Raw genomic sequence first — 6,708 nt, 5'->3', positions numbered from 1 at the left:
ACCAGACCTAACCCAGACATAACCGGCGTTATCCTCTAAAATATTAATCGGAACCAGGTTTAATTAACTGTTTCAGTGTGGTACCAAATAACTACGTGGTCCAAGACAGAAAAAGGCCAGGATCTGGCCAACAAGTATGCGAAAAATGCGAAAGTACGAGCCAGATGAGGGCAAATCCCAGACCATACCGAGACATAACCGGCGTTATCCTCCAAAATATTAATCGCAACCAGGTTTAATTGACTGCTTCGGTGTGGAACCACATTACGACGGGATCCATACCACAAAAAACCCAAGATCTGGCCAACGAGAACGCGAAAATTGCGGTAGTATGAGCCAGATGATTGCAAATACCAGAACTAACCCAGACATAACCAGCGTTATCCTCTAAAATATTAATCGGAACCAGGTTTAAATGACTGTTTCGGTGTGGTACTACATCACTACGTGATCTAAACCAGGAAAAGGCCAGGATCTGGCCAACAAGTAGGCGAAAAATGCGAAGGTACTAGCCAGATGAGGGCAAATCGCAGAACTAACCGAGACATAACCGGCGTTATCCTCTAAAATATTAATCGCAACCAGGATTAATTGACTGCTTCGGTCTGGTACCGCATTAGTACGTGATCCAAGCCAGAAAAAGGCCGGGATCTGGCCAACAAGTATGCGAAAACTGCGAAGGTACTAGCCAGATGAGGGCAAATCCCAGAACTAACCGAGACATAACCGGCGTTATCCTCTAAAATATTAATCGCAACCAGGATTAATTGACTGTTTCGGTCTGGTACCGCATTAGTACGTGATCCAAGCCAGAAAAAGGCCGGGATCTGGCCAACAAGTATGCGAAAAATGCGAAGGTACTAGCCAGATGAGGGCAAATCCCAGAACTAACCGAGACATAACCGGCGTTATCCTGTAAAATATTAATCGCAACCAGGATTAATTGACTGTTTCGGTCTGGTACCGAATTAGTACGTGATCCAAGCCAGAAAAAGGCCGGGATCTGGCCAACAAGTATGCGAAAAATGCGAAAGTACGAGTCAGATGAGGGCAAATAACAGACCTAACCGAGACATAACCGGCGTTATCCTCTAAAATATTTATCGCAACCAGGTTTAATTGACAGTTTCGGTGTGGTACCGCATTACTACGTGATCTAAACCAGGAAAAGGCCAGGATCTGGCCAACAAGTAGGCGAACAATGCGAAGGTACTAGCCAGATGAGGGCAAATCTCAGAACTAACCGAGACATAACCGGCGTTATCCTCTAAAATATTAATCGCAACCAGGATTAATTGACTGTTTCGGTCTGGTACCGCATTAGTACGTGATCCAAGCCAGAAAAAGGCCGGGATCTGGCCAACAAGTATGCGAAAAATGCGAAAGTACGAGCCAGATGAGGGCAAATACCAGACCTAACCCAGACATAACCGGCGTTATCCTCTAAAATATTAATCGGAACCAGGTTTAATTAACTGTTTCAGTGTGGTACCAAATTACTACGTGGTCCAAGACAGAAATGGCCAGGATCTGGCCAACAAGTATGCGAAAAATGCGAAAGTACGAGCCAGATGAGGGCAAATCCCAGACCTTACCGAGACATAACCGGCGTTATCCTCCAAAATATTCATCGCAACCAGGTTTAATTGACTGCTTCGGTGTGGAACCACATTACGACGGGATCCATACCACAAGAAACCCAAGATCTGGCCAACGAGAACGCGAAAATTGCGGAAGTATGAGCCAGATGATTGCAAATACCAGAACTAACCCAGACATAACCAGCGTTATCCTCTAAAATATTAATCGGAACCAGGTTTAAATGACTGTTTCGGTGTGGTACTACATCACTACGTGATCTAAACCAGGAAAAGGCCAGGATCTGGCCAACAAGTAGGCGAAGAATGCGAAGGTACTAGCCAGATGAGGGCAAATCGCTGAACTAACCGAGACATAACCGGCGTTATCCTCTAAAATATTAATCGCAACCAGGATTAATTGACTGCTTCGGTCTGGTACCGCATTAGTACGTAATCCAAGCCAGAAAAAGGCCGGGATCTGGCCAACAAGTATGCGAAAACTGCGAAGGTACTAGCCAGATGAGGGCAAATCCCAGAACTAACCGAGACATAACCGGCGTTATCCACTAAAATATTAATCGCAACCAGGATTAATTGACTGTTTCGGTCTGGTACCGCATTAGTACGTGATCCAAGCCAGAAAAAGGCCGGGATCTGGCCAACAAGTATGCGAAAAATGCGAAGGTACTAGCCAGATGAGGGCAAATCCCAGAACTAACCGAGACATAACCGGCGTTATCCTCTAAAATATTAATCGCAACCAGGATTAATTGACTGTTTCGGTCTGGTACCGCATTAGTACGTGATCCAAGCCAGAAATTGGCCGGGATCTGGCCAACAAGTATGCGAAAAATGCGAAGGTACTAGCCAGATGAGGGCAAATCCCAGAACTAACCGAGACATAACCGGCGTTATCCTCTAAAATATTAATCGCATCCAGGATTAATTGACTGTTTCGGTCTGGTACCGCATTAGTACGTGATCCAAGCCAGAAAAAGGCCGGGATCTGGCCAACAAGTATGCGAAAAATGCGAAAGTACGAGCCAGATGAGGGCAAATACCAGACCTAACCCAGACATAACCGGCGTTATCCTCTAAAATATTAATCGGAACCAGGTTTAATTAACTGTTTCAGTGTGGTACCAAATAACTACGTGGTCCAAGACAGAAAAAGGCCAGGATCTGGCCAACAAGTATGCGAAAAATGCGAAAGTACGAGCCAGATGAGGGCAAATCCCAGACCTTACCGAGACATAACCGGCGTTATCCTCCAAAATATTCATCGCAACCAGGTTTAATTGACTGCTTCGGTGTGGAACCACATTACGACGGGATCCATACCACAAAAAACCCAAGATCTGGCCAACGAGAACGCGAAAATTGCGGTAGTATGAGCCAGATGATTGCAAATACCAGAACTAACCCAGACATAACCAGCGTTATCCTCTAAAATATTAATCGGAACCAGGTTTAAATGACTGTTTCGGTGTGGTACTACATCACTACGTGATCTAAACCAGGAAAAGGCCAGGATCTGGCCAACAAGTAGGCGAAAAATGCGAAGGTACTAGCCAGATGAGGGCAAATCGCAGAACTAACCGAGACATAACACGCGTTATCCTCTAAAATATTAATCGCAACCAGGATTAATTGACTGCTTCGGTCTGGTACCGCATTAGTACGTGATCCAAGCCAGAAAAAGGCCGGGATCTGGCCAACAAGTATGCGAAAACTGCGAAGGTACTAGCCAGATGAGGGCAAATCCCAGAACTAACCGAGACATAACCGGCGTTATCCTCTAAAATATTAATCGCAACCAGGATTAATTGACTGTTTCGGTCTGGTACCGCATTAGTACGTGATCCAAGCCAGAAAAAGGCCGGGATCTGGCCAATAAGTATGCGAAAAATGCGAAGGTACTAGCCAGATGAGGGCAAATCCCAGAACTAACCGAGACATAACCGGCGTTATCCTCTAAAATATTAATCGCAACCAGGATTAATTGACTGTTTCGGTCTGGTACCGCATTAGTACGTGATCCAAGCCAGAAAAAGGCCGGGATCTGGCCAACAAGTATGCGAAAAATGCGAAGGTACTAGCCAGATGAGGGCAAATCCCAGAACTAACCGAGACGTAACCGGCGTTATCCTCTAAAATATTAATCGCATCCAGGATTAATTGACTGTTTCGGTCTGGTACCGCATTAGTACGTGATCCAAGCCAGAAAAAGGCCGGGATCTGGCCAACAAGTATGCGAAAAATGCGAAAGTACGAGCCAGATGAGGGCAAATACCAGACCTAACCTAGACATACCGGCGTTATCCTCTAAAATATTAATCGGAACCAGGTTTAATTAACTGTTTCAGTGTGGTACCAAATAACTACGTGATCTAAACCAGGAAAAGGCCAGGATCTGGCCAACAAGTAGGCGAACAATGCGAAGGTACTAGCCAGATGAGGGCAAATCCCAGAACTAACCGAGACATAACCGGCGTTATCCTCTAAAATATTCATCGCAACCAGGATTAATTGACTGTTTCGGTCTGGTACCGCATTAGTACGTGATCCAAGCCAGAAAAAGGCCGGGATCTGGCCATCAAGTATGCGAAAAATGCGAAAGTACGAGCCAGATGAGGGCAAATACCAGACCTAACCCAGACATAACCGGCGTTATCCTCTAAAATATTAATCGGAACCAGGTTTAATTAACTGTTTCAGTGTGGTACCAAATTACTACGTGGTCCAAGCCAGAAAAAGGCCACGATCTGGCCAACAAGTATGCGAAAAATGCGAAAGTACGAGCCAGATGAGGGCAAATCCCAGACCTGACCGAGACATAACCGGCGTTATCCTCCAAAATATTCATCGCAACCAGGTTTAATTGACTGCTTCGGTGTGGAATCACATTACGTCGGGATCCATACCACAAAAAACCAAAGATCTGGCCAACGAGTACGCGAAAATTGCGAAAGTATGAGCCAGATGATTGCAAATACCAGAACTAACCCAGACATAACCAGCGTTATCCTCTAAAATATTAATCGCAACCAGGTTTAATTGACTGCTTCGGTGTGGAACCACATTACGACGGGATCCAAACCACAAAAAACCCAAGATCTGGCCAACGCGTACGCGAAAATTGCGAAAGTATGAGCCAGATGATTGCATATACCAGAACTAACCCAGACATAACCACGTTATCCTCTAAAATATTAATCGCAACCACGTTTAATTGACTGTTTCGGAGTGGTACAGCAATACTACGTGATACAGACCGGAAAAAGGCCAGTATCTGGCCAACAAGTATGCGAAAAATGCGAAAGTACGAGACACATGAGGGCAAATCCCAGACCTAACCGAGACATAACCGGCGTTATCCTCTAAAATATTAATCGCAACCAGGTTTAATTGACTGTTTCGGTGTTGTACCGCATTACTACGAGATCCAAACCAGAGAAAACCCTGGATCTGGCCAAGAAGTATGCGATAAACGCGAAAGTATGAGCCAGATGATTGCAAATACCAGAACCAACCCAGACATAACCAGCGTTATCCTCTAAAATACTAATCGGAACCAGCTTTTATTGACTGTTTCAGTGTGGTACCACATTACTACGTGGTCCGGGCCAGAAAAAGGCCAGGATCTGGCCCACATGAATGCGAAAAATGCGAAGGTACGAGCCAGATGAGGGCAAATCCCAGACCTTATCGAGATATAACCGGCGTTATCCTCTAAAATATTACTCGAACCCAGGCTTAATTGAATGTTTCGGTGTGGAGCGTCATTATTACGGGATCCAAACCAGAAAAGCTCAGGATCTAGCCAACATGTAGGCGAAAAATGCGAAGGTACTAGCCAGATGAGGGCAAATCCCAGAACTAACCGAGACATAACCGGCGTTATCCTCTAAAATATTAATCGCAACCAGGTTTAATTGACAGTTACGGTGCGGCACCGCATTACTACGTGATCCAAACCAGAAAAAGCTCAGGATCTAGCCAACAAGTAGGCGAAAAATGCGAAAGTACGAGCCTGATGATTGCAAATACCAGAACTAACCCAGACATAACCAGCGTTATCCTCTAAAATACCAATCGGAACCAGCTTTAATTGACTGCTTCAGTGTGGCACCACATTACTACGTGATCCAAACCAGAAAAAGCCCAGGAACTGGCCACCCAGTATGCGAAAAATGCGAAACTACGAACCAGATGAGGGCAAATACCAGACCTAAGCGAGACATAACCGGCGTTGTCCTCTAAGATATTAATTGCAACCAGGTTTAATTAACTGTGTCGGCCTGGTACCCCATTAGTGCGTGATCCAAACCAGAAAAAGGCCGGGATCTGGCCAACAAGTATGCGAAAAATGCGAAGGTACTAGCCAGATGAGGGCAAATCCCAGAACTAACCGAGACATAACCGGCGTTATCCTCTAAAATATTAATCGCAACCAGGATTAATTGACTGTTTCGGTCTGGTACCGCATTAGTATGTGATCCAAGCCAGAAAAAGGCCGGGATCTGGCCAACAAGTATGCGAAAAATGCGAAGGTACTAGCCAGATGAGGGCAAATCCCAGAACTAACCGAGACATAACCGGCGTTATCCTCTAAAATATTAATCGCAACCAGGATTAATTGACCTTTTCGGTCTGGTACCGCATTAGTACGTGATCCAAGCCAGAAAAAGGCCGGGATCTGGCCAACAAGTATGCGAAAAATGCGAAAGTACGAGCCAGATGAGGGCAAATAGCAGACTTAACCGAGACATAACCGGCGTTATCCTCTAAAATATTTATCGCAACCAGGTTTAATTGACTGTTTCGGTGTGGTACCGCATTACTACGTGATCTAAACCAGGAAAAGGCTTGGATCTGGCCAACAAGTAGGCGAACAATGCGAAGGTACTAGCCAGATGAGGGCAAATCCCAGAACTAACCGAGACATAGCCGGCGTTATCCTCTAAAATATTAATCACAACCAGGATTTATTGACTGTTTCGGTCTGGTACCGCATTACTACGTGATCCAAGCCAGAAAAAGGCCGGGATCTGGCCAACAAGTATGCGAAAAATGCGATAGTACGAGCCAGATGAGGGCAAAAACCAGACCTAACCGAGACATAAAA

This window comes from Colletes latitarsis, unplaced genomic scaffold (assembly GCF_051014445.1).
Source record: "Colletes latitarsis isolate SP2378_abdomen unplaced genomic scaffold, iyColLati1 scaffold0018, whole genome shotgun sequence".
Taxonomy (NCBI): Eukaryota; Metazoa; Arthropoda; class Insecta; order Hymenoptera; family Colletidae; genus Colletes; species Colletes latitarsis.
Note: the sequence above shows the minus strand (reverse complement) of the source record.